This window comes from Magnolia sinica, chromosome 1 (genome assembly GCF_029962835.1).
Source record: "Magnolia sinica isolate HGM2019 chromosome 1, MsV1, whole genome shotgun sequence".
Classification (NCBI taxonomy): Eukaryota; Viridiplantae; Streptophyta; class Magnoliopsida; order Magnoliales; family Magnoliaceae; genus Magnolia; species Magnolia sinica.
Window position 1 is genome coordinate 46,977,225 of NC_080573.1, and position 17,858 is coordinate 46,995,082.

Genomic DNA, 17,858 nt, shown 5'->3' on the forward strand with positions numbered 1-17,858 from the left:
CGGTCTCGATTATCTGGATCATGGACCATGGTGGCCCACAAATTCCGTCCGTAGGCTCTGTTCTTGCGCAAACAGAGAGAAAATGGACTTCTTCCGTTGTGCTGCTGGCGGGGCCCATGATTAAATTCAGTTAGGAAATCCACACCATCCATTGAAATCCTGGCGAAAATCCAGTCAGGAATGAGTAGTTTTGGTAGGTTCTTGTGTGGCCCACTGTACTAACTCAATTCGCCGTTCATCTTACGTCTTTTGACAATCCATGTGCATACATATGTATAGGTCCATGTGCATACATATGTATAGGTCCAAAATTCCACCTAGGTGAGGGTATTCCCTACCTCAGAGACACCATGGACGGCTTTGATCATCAAAATATACTATAGGTGGGACCCACTATCCAAAAACGGACGGACAACGTCCATCCGCTGTCCCTGCGTAAGAAGAAGACGGGTCAGCCCGTCTTTGACCGGGCTGACCGTTTGGTGCACGGCCGGTGCGTGTACACTATGTACACCCATTGTACATATAGGGCCCACTGTGATGCTCGTGAGACATCTGCTCTGTCCATTTGATGTGTCACTCCATTTATGGCGTTGAGAACAAAATTGAAGCATTTTCAGATACCAGGCGGGTCCCAAATCACCGATTTATGGGCTGATCTGTCCGTTGGGCCACTTTCAGAGGGATCCAATGGCTGAAATTTGACGTGTACGGTTAGTTTTTGGTCCTCGAGCCATGTATAAAGTTTTGATCTGAGTGGATGGTGGAAACCCTGTGATCTTGCATTCTGACTAACTTTCAGGCCACTTGAGCTTCAGTTTCTCAATTTTCTCGGATCTTCGGTGTGTATATCCATCGATCTAGGTCCCCTGGAGTCCATTCCTTGCTCTGGTGACTTCAGAGCGTTAAATCCATGCTTTTAATACTCTTTTTCAATCAAAGCTCCTTATTACATCCTGCATCACAAACATAATTAAAATATTCCATTAAGCATTATCAAATACGTAAAATCTGGCAATAATCAGGGTCTGATATGCAATATTTGACCCTCATCACAACCCCCAACTAGCATTTTGCTAGTCCCAAGCAAAACATGCGAAAAATAAGTTGAGAATTATAGGAGAATTTCTCTAGTGATTTTTGAAAAACCATCCAAATACTAGAATTTTAAGATTCATGAATGTTGGACATTACTTTCTCCTGAACTCAAGCGCACGGTAAACTTTATAATTAAGTTCAAAGTATTATTCCTTCAATTAGAAAAAAAAATTTAAACGTTAAGATCCATGGGTGTGCAGTGTAATCTCAGCTTATCATCATTGAAATTCACTTCTCTATTTCAGGATATCATTGGTAACCAATAAGAAGATTCATGATAACCAAAACTTGCCTCACATATCATCTTTTCATTCCTCCAGCTTTTGATTTTTCCATTAAAAGTAACGCCAAGAAGGGGAATCAAATCCTCACCTACAAGGAGCAAACCTATGATGAAGATTGTACACCCAAATTTTTTCACATATCATTCATAGGGAATTAAATCTACACCTATAGGGAGTAAACCTATGGTGTAGACTATTCGCCCAATCCTTTCACTTTCTCAGGTTGGTTCCTTTCAAGCTTAGTGATCACCAAATTAATCCTTCAATATCGAGTGGAACCTTAATGTGTAAGCGAGATGTGACATGTAAAATTATGATTCAATCAATGTTTAAAACTTTTAATCATGGATTAATAGTTCTAACTTAACTGTGAAATCTAACAAATAGTTGAATCCAAGATTCATAAATTCCAACATCACTTATCTTGTAATTCTAAATCCAAGATGACCATCAAAATCGCTTCGAATTCATACGAAATTCTAGAAAAATTTTAAAATTTTCACAATTTCTGCTCAAGACTAAGAAAACACTGATTAGGAAACCTAATCTCTCACCCCCAACCTAAAATCTACATTGTCCTCTATGTAAAAGAAATAAGCATGCAATGCACATGGGACAACGAAAATATAAGAGGAGTGATGGAAAGATAACCTAGACGAAAGAATCAAGAGGGTTTTCAAAGATATCTACGTAAGAGCGGGTCAGCACAAGGGAGAAACAAACAGAAGTAAAATAAAAATAACAAAAATAAAATCCTACCTACACCACTTTTGCAGGTGCTCTCGATTGCATTTAGTGTATACAACAAGCCTTTAAACCCCTAGGTTGCCCCTAGTGGACGAGTTGTAGTCTCGTGAGGGTTTGCAGCAATGTTACCCACAAACATTGAACTAACTAACTAGGAAAATGAAACGGAATGAAAAGCTAGGTTGGCTCCCAGGAGCGCTAAGTTTACTGTCTATCCTAAAACAGAATAAAGGAAACTACCCTAGTCCTATGAAAACAGGAAACCTACCTATACCTCCATCAGACTAGGAGATCAATCCAGGTAAACAGGATCAGTCAGAGGTATGGACATGTCCTCTGAATCAAATTTCTCGACAAATGGCTTTAAGCGATGTCCATTTACTTTAAACTCGTTGCCATTGTCAGAATCTCTTATTTTAACGGCCCCATGAGGATACGCAGTGACCACAATGTAAGGGCTAGTCTAACGAGATCGAAGTTTACCTGGAAAGAGATGTAATCGAGAATTATACAAAAGGACTTTTTGACTAGGTGTGAATGATTTTCGTAGAATACGTTGGTCATGAAATGCCTTCATTCTGTCCTTGTAGATTCTCGAGTTCTCGTATGTGTCGTTCCGGATTTCTTCGAGTTCATTCAACTGAAGTTTGCATAGCAAGCCAGCGTTGTCCAGATTGAAATTCAATTTTTTGATTGCCCAGTAGGTTCTATGTTCCAACTCCACCGGCAAGTGGCAAGCCTTCCCATAGACAAGTCTAAAGGGAGACATTCCAATAGGGGTTTTAAACGCAGTACGGTAAGCCCATAAGGCATTAGTCAATCGGATTGACCAATCCTTATGGTCAGGATTAACCGTTTTCTCCAAAATGTGTTTGATCTCCCTATTGGAAATCTCAACTTGCCCACTTGTCTGTGGGTGATATGGGGTGTTCACCTTATGAGAGATCGTATTTCTTCATTAAACTCTCGAATGGCCTATTACAAAAGTGTGAGCCCCCATCACTAATGATAGCTCGAGGCGTTCCGAATCGGGAAAGGATGTTCTCTTTTAGGAATTTAATGACCGTGCGATGGTCTTTATTCCGACACGGAATCGCTTCAACTCATTTAGTGACATAGTCTACAGCGAGCAAAATATATAGATTTCTAAAAGATTGGGAGAACGGTCCCATGAAATCAATGCCCCAGCAATCAAATGCCTCGATGATAAGAATGAGATTCAAGGGCATCATATTTCAACGGGACAACGCTCCCAATTTCTGACAACGCTCACAAGCTTTGCAAAACTCATGAGTGTCCCTGAACATAGTGGGCCAGTAAAAACCACACTGCAAAATCTTGGCTATGGTCTTTTTGGCAGAAAAGTGACCACCACAGGCCTGTGAGTGACAAAAGGAGATGACACTCTGATGCTCATCGTCTGGCACACATCTCCTCAAGATTTGGTCTGGGCAATATTTAAATAAATATGGATCGTCCCAGAAAAAGTTACGTACCTTGGTAAAGAATTTCTTCTTATCTTGTGCAGTCCAATGTGTCGGTATGGAACCTGTGGCAAGATAATTAGCAATATCAGCGAACCAAGGTGAATAGGAGACTCTGAACAATTGTTCATCAGGGAACATGTCATTGATATGTGTCGTTTCAAGGGAATCAGAGGGATTAAGGTGAGAAAGATGGTCAGCCACTACGTTCTCTACTCCCTTTTTATCTTTTATTTCTAGGTCAAATTCCTGGAGTAGGAGGATCCATCGTATCAGGCGGGGCTTAGCATCATTTTTAGACAGAAGATACTTGAGCGCCGCGTGATCAGTGTATACAATGATCTTGGATCCAATCAAGTATGACCGAAATTTGTCCAAAGCGAACACTACGGCCAAGAGTTCCTTTTCCGTAGTCGAGTAGTTCACTTGGGCAGGATTTAGAGTCTTACTTGCATAATGAATAACGTAGGGTTTTTTTATCTTTTCGCTGGCCTAGAACTGCCCCAAGAGCATAATCAGATGCGTCGCACATAAGTTCAAAAGGAATGCCCCAATCGGGTGGTTGTATGATGGGTGCACTAGTCAACATGCCCTTAAGCTTAGTGAAAGCTTCCTGACATGTCTCAGTCCACTCGTATGGTGCATCCTTTTGAAGTAGATTACACAAAGGATGAGAGAGGAGACTAAAGTCCTTTATGAATCGCTTGTAAAATCCTGCGTGTCCTAAGAAGGATCGTACGTCTCTAATATTCTTGGGTGGAGGTAGGTTAGAGATAAGATCGATTTTTACCTTATCGACCTCGATTCCTTTGGACGAGATAATATGTCCAAAGACAATTCCCATATGAACCATGAAATGACACTTCTCCCAATTAAGTACCAAGTTCTTTTCTTCACATCTTCTCAGCACACATTTAAGACTCTCCAAGCACTCACTGAAAGATGAATCGAAAACAGAGAAATCGTCCATGAAGACCTCTAGATATTTTCCCACCATGTCAGAAAAGATACTCATCATACATCGTTGAAAGGTGGCAGGGGCATTACATAATTTGAATGGCATCCTTCTGTAAGCAAAGGTGCCGTAGGGATATGTAAATGTAGTCTTTTCCTGGTCCTCAGGGGCGATTTCAATCTAATTGTAGCCTGAATACCCGTCAAGAAAACAATAATAGGAATGACCAGCTAGCCTTTCTAAGATTTGATCAATGAAGGGCAAAAGAAAGTGGTCCTTCCTCGTGACGGTATTCAGCTTCCTATAGTCAATGCACATTCTCCAACTAGTAGTAACTCTAGTTGGCACGAGTTCATTATTGGCATTGGCTACGATGGTGATCTCGGACTTCTTAGGAACCACCTCAGTTGGACTCACCCATTGACTATCGGATATGAGGTATATGATACCCACATCTAATAGTTTAAGAACCTTGGCCTTAACCACTTCCCTCATGTTTGGATTTAGTTTACGTTGTGATTGCCGAGTGGTCTTAGCACTATCCTCAAGATAAATGCGGTGAGTACAAATCGAGGGGTTGATTCCCTTGAGGTCCGCTATCGTCCATCCAAGGGCTCCCTTCTGCTCAATGAGAGTAGATGAGCATACTCTCCTGTTGTTTCTCCAGGTGGGCAGAGATCACCATCGGGTATGTCTCATCTTGACCTAAATAGACATATTTCAAATCAGAGGGCAAAGGTTTTAGGTCAAGCTTCGGTGGCTTGAGGTTAGACGGTAGAGGCACTACATCAGTTTGGGGCAACTCTTCAAATTGTGGCCTCCACCGGTTAACTTCAAGTACCGGTGCAGTATTAAGCAAGGCACACGTCTCCCTAATCATGTCATCATCAAAATCATGGGAGTGGGCCAGGCACGTCTATAAATGGTCAGAGGATAAGGTCAGAGGTGTCGTATCTTCCACTAAAGAGTCAATCATATTAATGTTGTGGAAATCGTCATCATCCTCTAAGTTTCTGCCATTATTGAAAAAGATGTTTGACTCCAATGTCATATTCCCAAAGGACATAGTCATGACACCATTCCTGCAATTGATAATTGCGTTTGAAGTGGCAAGGAATGGGCGACCAAGAATGACGGGAATCTGAGTGCTCATGTTATTGATGGGTTCGGTGTCCAGGATGATAAAATCTACAGGGTAGTAAAATCTATCAACTTGGACCAACACATCCTCAATTATCCCTCTTGGTACATGAACAGAGCGATCAGCAAGTTGTAGTGTGGTTAGGGTGGGTTTTAATTCACCCAAACCTAACTGTTTGTATACCGAGTAGGGAATCAGATTAACGCTCGCTCCTAAGTCAAGAAGTGCATGATCAATTCGATGGTCCCCGATTACACATGATATGGTTGGGCTACCGGGATCTTTGAATTTCTGTGGCACGTCTTGCTTTAGGATGGCGGTCACTTTCTTGGTCAAGAAGTCTTCTTTTGAATACTCTGCCGTCGTTTGGTCGTGCATAAGTCTTTCAGGAATTTGACATATGAAGGTATTTGTTTTACGCATCAAGTAGAGAAATATTGACTTTCACTTGTTTCAACACCTCTAGGATATCATGAGAGTTAGAGAGAGGTTTTGGTGCGACCAACCGTTGAGGAAATGGAGCAACTGGATTTTCTAGAAGTTCCGGTTCTAATTTTTGTGGGGCCTCACTAGATCCATTATTGTTGTCCTCTTCTAGTTCTTGAGGCTTTTCGGGCCTAACTAGAAGGGTTTTATCAATGATCTTCCCACTCCTAAGAGTGGTGATGGATTTAGTGTGCCCCATTTGATTTGAAGAGTTGGGATCACTTATCTCGTATTGCGGTTTAGGATTGGGGAGCGGTTGTGCAGGAAGCATCCCCTTTTCTACAACCGTCATACGTGAATCCATCTTTTGCATAAAGTCTCGCATTGCCTGGGTTAGCTCTTACACGGAATTTTGCCGGTTCTTCTTGAGGTTTCTCCTGATTTGGATTTTGATTGAAGAAACTTTGAGGGGTAGCAGTTTGTCCATTTCTCCAACTAAAGTTTGGATGATTTTTCCAACCAGGATTGTACGTATTAGAGGTTGGTCCATTGAAAGGTCTTTGATAATTATTTATGGCATTGGATTGTTCATTCAATACTTCTCGAAAGGTGGGTATTGTAGGACAATTTTTAGTTGTATGAATGTTGCAATCATAGATGCCGCAAACACTTTCATTAACCTTATCCTTCTTTCCTTCCATGGCCTCAATTTTTCTTATGAGTGTAGTCACTTTACACTTGAGATCATCCTCTTCTTTCAAGAGATACAATCCACCTTTCTCGTTTAATTGAGTCAGCCTAGACGTGGTGTTCGACTTTAGGTAATAGTCCCATGATTGTGTTTTTTCAGCAAGACTATCGAGGTAATCCCATACCTCGTCAACATTTTTATTAATGAATTCTCCATTACACATTGTCTCGACCATTTGGCGCATGGAAGATGTCAGTTTATCGTAGAAAAAATTTGTGATGCGCCACGTTTTAAAGCCGTGTTGTAGGCATGAACTGACCAAATCCTTAAACCTTTCCCAACATTGGTAAAATGTTTCATCCTCCTTTTGGGTGAAGTTCATGATTGCTTTTCTAAGGGTAATTGTTTTATGATGTGGAAAAAATTTCTTTATAAATTCCCTTTGCATATCATTCCATGTGCCAATGGATCTAGGACGCAGTGAATGTAACCACGTCTTAGCCTTCTCCTTTAAAGAAAAAGGAAGGAGTCTCAGCCTGACTGTGTCCTCAGACACATTTTGAAAATATAAAGTGGCTATGATCTCATCAAACTCTTTCAAATGTAGATATGGTTATTCAGATTCAAGCCCATGGAACTTAGGAAGGAGTTGGATAACCCCTGGCTTGATGTCCATATGTCCTGCATTTTCAGGAAAAATCATGCATGAGGGCGTACTCACCTCCGCTGGTTGTAAATAATCTCATAAAGTACGAGGCGGGGGTGCTTGATGCACCTCATTCTCATCCTGAATGTCATTCACCGTGGGTTGAGGTAGAAGAGGTTGGTTCTCAGCCATCACTTCAATTAACTCAGGGGATTTCGAGTGGTGTTTAGTCCTGCGATGGATAGTTAACCCCTCAATCAAACCTCCTTCAGTTAGGAGACGTCGAGTGTTGTCACGGGCCCACTTGGGCATGAAACACTCACAGCTCTTAATCAAATTTGAAACCTAATCCTAAGAAAGGAAAAGAAAATCTAGAAAGAAAGAGAGGTTTGGAAAGAAGTTACCGAATTGGAAGCCTAAGTAAAAAAGCCTGCAAAAGAAAACAAAACAAGTCAGTTTCTAAAGAGAAGATCTAAAATTAGAAAATCCTTAAAAAGAAAGATAGAAGTAAACTAGTTTCTAAAAGAAGAAATTCCTAAAGGAAAGTGAAAATTTCTAAAATAAATTTGGAAAGTCCTAAACTAGAAAGTAGGTTACTAAAAGAGATCTGGAAAATAGAAAGTAGAGAAGGAGCTTACCGAATTAGAAATTTCTATCTTAAAAGCCTACAAAATAGGAAAGTTAGTTTTTAAACAAAAAGTCTACAAGTAGAAAATTTCTAAAAATAAATTAGGAAACAAAGTTAGATTCTAAAAGAGTTAGAATTAGAAAGTTACTAAAAATAGAAAGTTAGTTTCTAAAAAGAAGACCCAGAATTAGAAAGTTTCTAAAATAGAAAATCCAAACCTAAAATTAGAAAGAATTTCCAAAAGGGAAATAACTAACCTAGTTTCTAAAAACAAAAGAGGAATGTTTCTAAAAATAAACTATTTCCTAAAAATAGGAAAATACTAGAATTAGAAAATTTCTAAAACTCAAACCTTAATTCTAAAAATAGAAAAAGTAGAGGAATTAGAAAGGGATTACCGAAGTAGAAGTTTATGTGAGGATCCTACAAAACAGGAAAACAAGTTAGTTCTAGAAATAAAAATCTAAAACTAAAATTAGTAAAATTCTAATCTTAAACTAATTCTAAACCTAATTAATTTCAGAGAGTCGCAACCATCAATCCCCGGCAACGGCGCCAAAAATTTGTTCACTCCCCAAGTATAGGGTTGTGATGTAGTAATAAACTCAGTAAGACCGAGGTCGAATCCCAAGGGACCGATACCTGTACGTTATCTGAAACTAAGTAGAACGAGAACTAGATTAAGATGAAATCTAAATCGAATGATAATAGTGAAATACTAATCTAAAACTTAAGGAATTCAGAGGTAGGAAACTAGGGATTCAGAGGATTCACTTGTAGAGATCAGGGAGATCTTATGCCTGCATCAAAAACTCAACTGGACTTAAAGTCCCATCTTCATCCAGTTGAAGGGTGTAACCATGATAATCAACTGAACTTCCTTTGATATAGTTTTAAAGAGATGAGAGGCGTATGAATTAGAATGGATTCCATCACCAAACCATGCCCAGGAGATAAAGCAAACAATAGAATTAAACTAATTACCAACCAATCAACAATACATGAAGGTTAGGAAGGATACTGTCATCCGACCATGCCCATGAGATGATGGTGGACAACAGGGCTTCCTGACGTCATAAACATCAAAAGGAGGAAGAAATACTCAAAGCCATCGCAGATCTATTGTAATTTTAGTCACAACAAACCATACAAAAACTGAAAGTATTCCTTTTAATTGAACTAAAATCAACATCAGTCAGTCTAAACAAGAGGCACAAGCAAAGTCTCTCCCATCAGACTACAAGCTTCACCTCTTAGCCCTAGCTAAGAGGTTCAGCCAGACATGGATGGCTAAATCTCTTAAAAATAAAATAAACAAATAAAAATAATAGGAAAGGAAAAAAACAAAACTCTCTCTCTCTGCTCCACGCTTCATGTCCCAGCTTCCCTTCCAATTCGCCCCCTTGGTCTTGCTCTCTCCCTCTCTTTTATAAGCACCAGGTAGAGAGTTTCCGCACTCCATGCGGAGCTTTTAGGCAGCAGGAGGTCGGCTGGGACTTGCGAATCATCTGGTTGCACTGATTGAATGGTGGGGCCTATCATTGAATTTAACGGAGAAATCCATTCCGTTCATTGGAAGCGTGGCAAAGAACTAGTCACGAAAGACCATTTTTAACGTCCTTTGATATGGCCCATTGACTCTTTGTATCCACCGTCTATTCTGTGTTTGGAAGATCAAAAGCCGTCCTTCGCTTCATTCCGTGATTCTGACACCTAGGCCATGTTTATAGGGCCCTTTTACCCCTGATAGACGGTCTCGATTATCTGGATCATGGACCATGGTGGCCCACAAATTCTGTCCGCAGGCTCTGTTCTTGCGCAAACAGAGAGAAAACTGACTTCTTTCGTTGTGCTGCTGGCGGGGCCCATGATTAAATTTAGTTAGGAAATCCACACCGTTCATTGAAATCCTGGCAAAAATCCAGTCAGGAATGAGTAGTTTTGGTAGGTTCTTGTGTGGCCCACTGTACTAACTCAATTCGTCGTTCATCTTACGTCTTTTGACGATCCACGTGCATACACATGTATAGGTCCAAAATTCCACCTAGGTGAGGGTATTCCCTACCTTAGAGACACCATGGACGGCTCTGATCATCAAAATATACTATAGGTGGGACCCACTATCCAAAAACGGACGGACAACGTCCGTCCACTATCCCTGCGTAAGAAGAAGACGGGTCAGCCCGTCTTTGACTGGGTTGACCGTCTGGTGCACGGCCGGTGCGTGTACACTATGTACACGCACTGTACATGTAGGGTCCATTGTGATGCTCGTGAGACATCTACTCCGTCCATTTGATGTGTCACTTCATTTAAGGCGTTGAGAACAAAATTGAAGCATTTTCAAATACTAGGCGGGTCCCAAATCACTGATTTATGGGCTGATCTGTTCGTTGGGCCACTTTCAGAGGGATCCAATGGCTGAAATTTGACGTGTACGGTTAGTTTTTGGTCCTCGAGCCATGTATAAAGTTTTGAGCCAAGTGGATGGTGGAAACCCTGTGATCTTGCATTCTGACTAACTTTCAGGCCACTTGAGCTTCAGTTTTTCAATTTTCTAGGATCTCTGGCGTGTATATCCATCGATCTCGGTCCCCTGGAGTCCATTCCTTGCTCTGGTGACTTCAGAGCATTAAATCCATGCTTTTAATACTCTTTTTCAATTAAAGCTCCTTATTACATCCTGCATCACAAACATAATTAAAATATTCGATTAAGCATTATCAAATACGTAAAATCTAGCAATAATCAGTGTCTGATATGCAATATTTGACCCTCATCAGAGGGCTCATTGTGGCAGAGCCTTCCATCACACGATTTTTTTTTCTCTCTCTCTCTCCTTTTATGTATGATGGCCAACCTTGATGTATGATCCACACCGTACATTTGGTGGACCACACCGTTGTCCAAGCGGGGACCACCTTGCAGCCTTGTCCAGGGCCCACTTGTTGTTTGTTTGGACTGGCCCAGATTGAAGCGAAAACACAAATATCAGCTTAGTCGTGGGACTAGTGGGCCACGTACACGTGGGGCCCACCTGTTGTATGTGCTTCGTCCACCACGGTGGACCCCCCCCCCCCCCCATGATGTATGTTTCATCTATGTTGTCCGACTGTGAGGCATGGGACCCACCTGCTATGCGTGCACCGTCCAGCACGTGGGATGGTGCTAAACGCACCTTGATGTATTTGTGAAACATCCACACCGTCCTTCCTCACACCCACTTGGGACCACCTGATGATGTGTTGTACATCCCAACCATCCACCTCAGGACATGGGTCCCACCAGCTCTGTAGCTATGGAATTGACGTCAGCAAGGTCCGTGGACCTGATCATGAGGTATGTTTTATATTTAAACCGTCCATTAGATAGCTGGATGTCAGCAGCCCTGTGGGTCCCGCATGATGTATGTGTTACATCCAAACCGTCCATCCGTGGACCACGTGGGGTGTATGTGGTCCATCCACACTGTCCAGACAACTGGACGGTGGAAACCCACCATGAAGTATATGTTGTATATACACCATCCATCTATGGACCACCGTGTTTTATGAGTTTTATTTGCACGGTGAGATCCACCTTAATGTATATTTTGTGAATCAGCACCGTCCATCTGGACGGGCTGTGTGGGGCCTACCATGATAGATGTGTCTTACATCCAGGCTGTCCGTCTAGCGTACCTAGACACTAGACGCTGGAGCTTTTAAAAAAAATATATATAAATAAATAAATAATATAATATAATAATAATATAATATATATATAATATTATATGGTGAGCCCACGTGGGACCCACCTACCGTGGCAGCAGATTGGCTGATGTATCTCACATCAGCTATATAGTTGCTGTATTGACGTCGCTAAGTTCTGTGGGGCCTGCCATGATTTATGTGGTAATCCTCACCATCCAGATAGATGGGACGGTGGGACCCACCTCTATGTATGTGTTCATCATATCGTCCATCTGGACGGTGACCCCACCCACTATATAGCTGTTGTATTGACATCAGCATGCTCAGTGGGTCTGATCATGTGGTATGTGTTATATCCACACTGTGCATCCGTGGGACCCACCATGCTGTATCTGTTTCATCAGCACCATACAACAAGGATAGTGGGATCCACTGTGATGTATATGTTTGTCCAGCATCGTCCACACATGGACAGTGGGACCCACATGAGGTAAGTGTTTTATCTACACTGTCCGTCGAACGGGCCCACCATTGATGTATTTGTTTTATATCCAAAACGTCCCTTTTTGGATGTGTGGCCCATCTTGATAAATGTGTTTTAGCCATGTCGTCCAGTCTGCTGGACGTGTGGCCCACCTTGTGGTATGTGTTTCATCAACGCCATTCATCTGTCGAACCACCATGATTTATGTACTTTATCCCATCGTCCATTTGGACGGTGGGGACCACCTATATAGCTGCTGTTTAATGACAACGAGTAATGTGGGTCTTATCATGAGGTATGTGTTATATCCCAACCGTCCATCTGTGTGGGACCCACCTGTGATGTACGTGTTTCATCTGTCTGTCTGTATAGGGACGTGGGTCCCACATGATGCCTGGGTTTTATCTTTACCATCCATCCATTTGTAGGGACGGTGGAACCCATCTGCCTTGATGATGTGGTCATCCTGGCCATTCAGATCAGGTGGGATCCACCTTGATGTATGTGGTATACCCCCACCGTCTAGCAAGGACGTGGGGTCCACCTTGATGTATGATTCCATCCACACCGTCCATCTCTGGACTTGGCCCCATCCTGATGCATGTGTTGTATCCATATAGCCCAATCATTTATAGAGATCGTTTCATGACATTACACAGAGAATGAGAGAGATCTAAATTTCAGGTGGGACCCACCATTATGTATTTTATCCACGCTGTCTAGCAGTCGTGGGTCCCAACCTGATGTAAGTGTTGTATTCACACCGTCCAGCTGGGACGGTGGGACCCATCATGATATATGAGCTTTATCCTCATCGTCCGAGCAACTGGACGGTGGGATCCACCGTGATGTAAGTGTTTCATATCCACACCGTCCATCGTTGAAGTTTTGGGACCCACCGTGGTGTGTATTATATCTGGACCATCCATTTACTAGACGTCCGTGCAGGGCCCACCTGCTGTTTGTGTGAGGCCCATTGTGATGTTTATTGGGCCCATGAGTGAGGCCTGATGTGATGTATATGAGGCCCATATGATGAGGCCTGATGTGTTGTATACGAGGCCCATTGATGAGGCCCAATGTGATGTATTATGGCCCATATGATGAGGCCCGATGTGTTATATATGAGGCCCATATAATGAGGCCTGATGTGATGTATATGAGGCTTATGTGTGAGGCCCAATGGAATGTGTATTAGGCCCTTATGTGAGGCCAAGGGCCGCACTATATGTTTGGCTCTATGTGGGCCACTCCTTGGGAGCAATGTTAGTTAAATGTCCACGTTGATGGGCAATAATGGTTAAATTTCCTCATTATGACCTTGCCCTTTCTCATCATTCTCTAAGTGGATTGACCATAATCATTGGGCCCCAGTTGTATGATCCATCTATTCTCATTGGGCTAACCCAAGATGTTGGGCCCCCATTGGTTGTTAGTAGGACTATTTCTTTCACCTTGGAGCCCACCTTGTGTATATATTGGGCCCCATAGGGAAGTCCTGTTTATTGCACAATCGAGAGGATAAGGAAGCTCACTTATTGTACTTAGACTTGGATCTGCCCTTGGTGGGGGATATTATGATGCTTTGTCACTGTTGCACACCTGGACGGGCACATGTGGGCAGGCATTGATGTGGGCAGGGCTTAAGGACCTGGGCAAGCTACTAGTGATTGGCAGGCTACTGTGCATACATTGAATGAAGAACTTTGTCCCACATCGGAAGCAGCATTCAATGCTGTGGTGGTTATAAGTTGGATTCATTCCTTAACTGTCGTGACGCGTTTTAAATCATGAGCTTCTGCAAAGCAGTCTATGTCACCTCTTATCGTAGACGTAAGGATATGTAGTATTAGGTTTGGTGCACCTATTGTTTAAAGTCTATCTTGATATTTAGACTAGATCCGTCGTCCTTCTGTGGACCCCATCATTCGTATGCATGTTGTGAGGGATGATTGATTAAAGCATATGCCATTGGGCTGAAATGTTTATGGGACTCCTTGTGAGACGGAGTTACCCCCACATGATCGTGCGATACGCGCAGGTTTGATGTATGGCCTAGATGTGTCTGATGGTATTCATGGACTCGTTAGGATTTCCATATTTCAATGCATCCTCAGTATATGATATTTGGCTTGCTATGTCTTCGCATTGCATAGCTGATCTACATTGCTTCCTCAACATATGATATTGACTTATTATGTTTTTGCATCACATAGCTTGGATAAGGCTGATGGTATTTATGGACTTACCAGCATATTTTTGCATTACTCTAATATTGCTTACTTAGCACTTACCTTGCGCACACACTTACACCACCCTCTAAGCTTTCTATAAGCTTATGCATGGTAGATGCATGCAGGTGGCGTTAGGTCATAGCAGCATTGGCTTGGAGCATGCAACTATCTTCTGGAGCTTTGATTTTCGATATATGTATTTTCTTTTCAGCACTGTATTCAACTGTTTATATTAGTGGATATGTAATGATGATGTTGCCTTTGTGATTTGGGTAAACTTATAGTTATGCTTCTTACAAGATAAATGTACGTTGGAAATCCTCCTTGTAGGATCTCAGGATCGAATTTGGTGTATGAGCGCTGGGAGCCAAGAATGGGGTAGTACGGAGGTTGTTGGCATATGATTTGATGATCGAGAATTTCGTGAGCTCGGTTTTCAAGTTTGGAGCGTGACAAGTGGAGCCTAAATTTCTAGGTTCTTGTATAGGACCTTGCTGTTCACAACCCCAAGTGCAGGGTTGCGATGTAGTAATAACTCGGTAAGAACGAGTTTGAATCCATAGGTACTTAACTTGTACGTATTCTGAAATAAACTAGAACTAGACCTAGAATAAGAATGTAAACTAAAATCTGGAATAAGCGAGGTTAATTGTGAATAAACTATCAATAAGAAAAGGAATTAACTTGTATGTATTCTGAAAATTTCACTCTTTCGCTGGACAATTCTGCACGATTTCGGTCGGACCGAATTAAGGTTGAAAATTCTACTTCTCGCTGGACTTCTTCGTACAATTTCGGTCGGACCAACATTGAACTTTGGTAGGACCGAAGGTCTGTTTCAGGACTTTTTATTTTAGACTCGAAATTTTAGAATATGTTTTTTCTGGCCAATTTTCAGGATTCTTTTTCTTCACTTTAAATCTTCGATTCTCTTCATTCCTCACTTGGTTTCTATGGATCATTGACATGTGAATTCTTTATTAATGACTTCCAAATCTCTAAATATTCATTTAGTTATCTTTTGAGCATAAATCTTTCTTTTGGCATCAATTTCACCTTAAGCTCTCGAAATCACCTCGCACATGAAAACATGCATAATTAGATCGATTAAGCACTATCATGTTTATAAAACCAAGGCATAAATAGGGAGAAATATGCAATATTTCACATTCAACACACCCCTAACTAGCATTTTCATGTCTCGAGCAAAACATGCATGAAGAAATCCTTAGTTCTCAATGTTTAAATCACTCTAAAAAAATAATCTTTTGTGCAATCAAGTGTCAATGAGTAGAAACCAAATAAGAGAGTGAAAATTTGAAAACCTAGAGTTGAATCTCATGAGTAATCAATTAAATCAAGTCTTCTTATATCAATTAACTGAGAGCATAAGTTTAACTATCAAGTTTCTAATGTGCTCAGTGAATCCCAACTCACTTTCTATAGAAATAACTATTGTTTCATAATGTTATCTATGCCCATTACTTCAAGACGAATCGATTAACACTAGAACTGATTCCAAACTTGTTCCCCTTTCTTCTTTTTCTAGCTTTAGATTTTGTATTGAAGGCCTTTTTCACATTATTTTCAGTATTTTCCTTCCTTTCAAGTGAAATTCCCTTGGATGCATTGCCTTTTAGTTGATTTACCATTTTTTAGCTAATTCTTTTCATCTTTTAAGGTGGATCAAGTTCTTCAGACTTGGTTCTCAATACCCATCAGTGATGTACATACTACAATCAGAAACTCTAGTATTTCACAAAGAAATAAGTCGAATGTGAACTGTGATTTAGATCAAAGTGATATTCAAACTTCCTTGTAACCAATTAATTTGAAGAACTTTAGCAATATACTACTCAATTGATAAAACTCTAACAATTCAAAAATTTAACTTTCTTTCATATCATAATACGTAAAACATTCTTAATTACACAAACTTTCACTTTCCAAACGAGTTTTGAAATTGAAAATTTTGAAAATTTTCAAATAATTTTTTCGAAGACTAAGAAAACATTGATTAGTTTACCTAATCCACACCCCCCCAAACTAAATATTACATTGTTGTCAATGTAAAAGATATAAGCATGTAATGCATATGAGACAATAAAAGGAAATGAGAAGTGAAGGTTAGATAGTACCTGAAGAAGGAGAATTGAAGCTTTTCCAAAGTTTTTCAACATGTAAATGTGTTAGAATGAAAACTAAACAAACTGAAATGAAACTATCCTAATCCTAAATTCTATGAAAGAAATAAGCCTAATTACACCTCCATCAGACTAGGAGGTTAACCCTGATACACAGGATCAATCAGAGGCATGCATGTATCCTTTGAATCAAACTTCCCAACTATTTCGACCAGAAACAAAAGCATTTGATTCAAGGGAATTATCTTTCTTAATAATGACAAAGAGAAAGAATAGAGAGAATAATCATCAAATTTATTCATTCTAAATTCATTACATCCTTTTGACCCTTTGATTCCAGAATAAAGTTTCTATAATAAAAATACAAGTATTGAAATAGATTTAAATATAAATTTTGGGAGCATTTCGATTCATATCATTCATGTCTCCATAGGAGGTAAGTTGTGCGGATCTTCTTTGCACTTCTTCCTTAATTACTATAGTAAAGGAGTGTTACAAGTCCCTTGAAGAATCTAGAACAACTTGAGACATTCCGAAAAAAATGATCATGATACAGCCTTTTAGGGTACCTGCGCAACTAATCCATGAGTTGCGTGGACTGAGGAGTTATGTAGGCCCTCACGTGTGGGCCGTCGAATCCCGTGTTGTGGACTCCACTTCGTACCACTTCACAAGTCCTAATCTAATCGTCCCTTCGAGGAGTTGTGCGGGTTGATGCAACTATGATGAGTTGCGCAGCCCAACGCAACTCTTGTTCCAGTGCCACTCATGCTCCCAACATGACTCAGTTTCCTCGCACAATTTGTCCCTCGTGCAACTCGTTCTCTATGTAACTCAAGCATTTCATGTCTTTTTCTTCAGTCTGATCCCATTTCTTCTTCACTTGTCTTCCTCATTTTAATTAAATTTTATGCTCCAATAGATGCCTCCCTGATTCGAGATTTGATTGCTAATCAAGTTAAATCGAAGGATTAAAACTACTCGCCTGTGATCTGAGTTGTGCGGCTCCACGCAACTCCTGCCACACAACTCACCACCGGATCCTGCACTACCTCAGTTCGGACCCCAAATCAGCTATAAATACTGAACTCCTATGCATTTCTTCACTTCAAATTTTTTTTCTTCAGACCAGATCCCTCTTTCCGCATTACTTAAAACCCGCGCGCAACTCGTCTACACTTGGTGCAATTTCAAGTGTTCTAAA

The 17,858-nt window shown here is 40.9% G+C and overlaps 1 non-coding gene across 1 annotated transcript; it reads left to right on the plus strand.

The window, feature by feature from the left end:
• The first annotated feature begins 7,119 nt into the window (after window positions 1-7,119).
• Window positions 7,120-7,226, plus strand: LOC131223078 (small nucleolar RNA R71). The gene has a single exon (XR_009160282.1). It is a non-coding gene; the product is annotated as a small nucleolar RNA R71 (small nucleolar RNA).
• The last annotated feature ends 10,632 nt before the right edge of the window (window positions 7,227-17,858 follow it).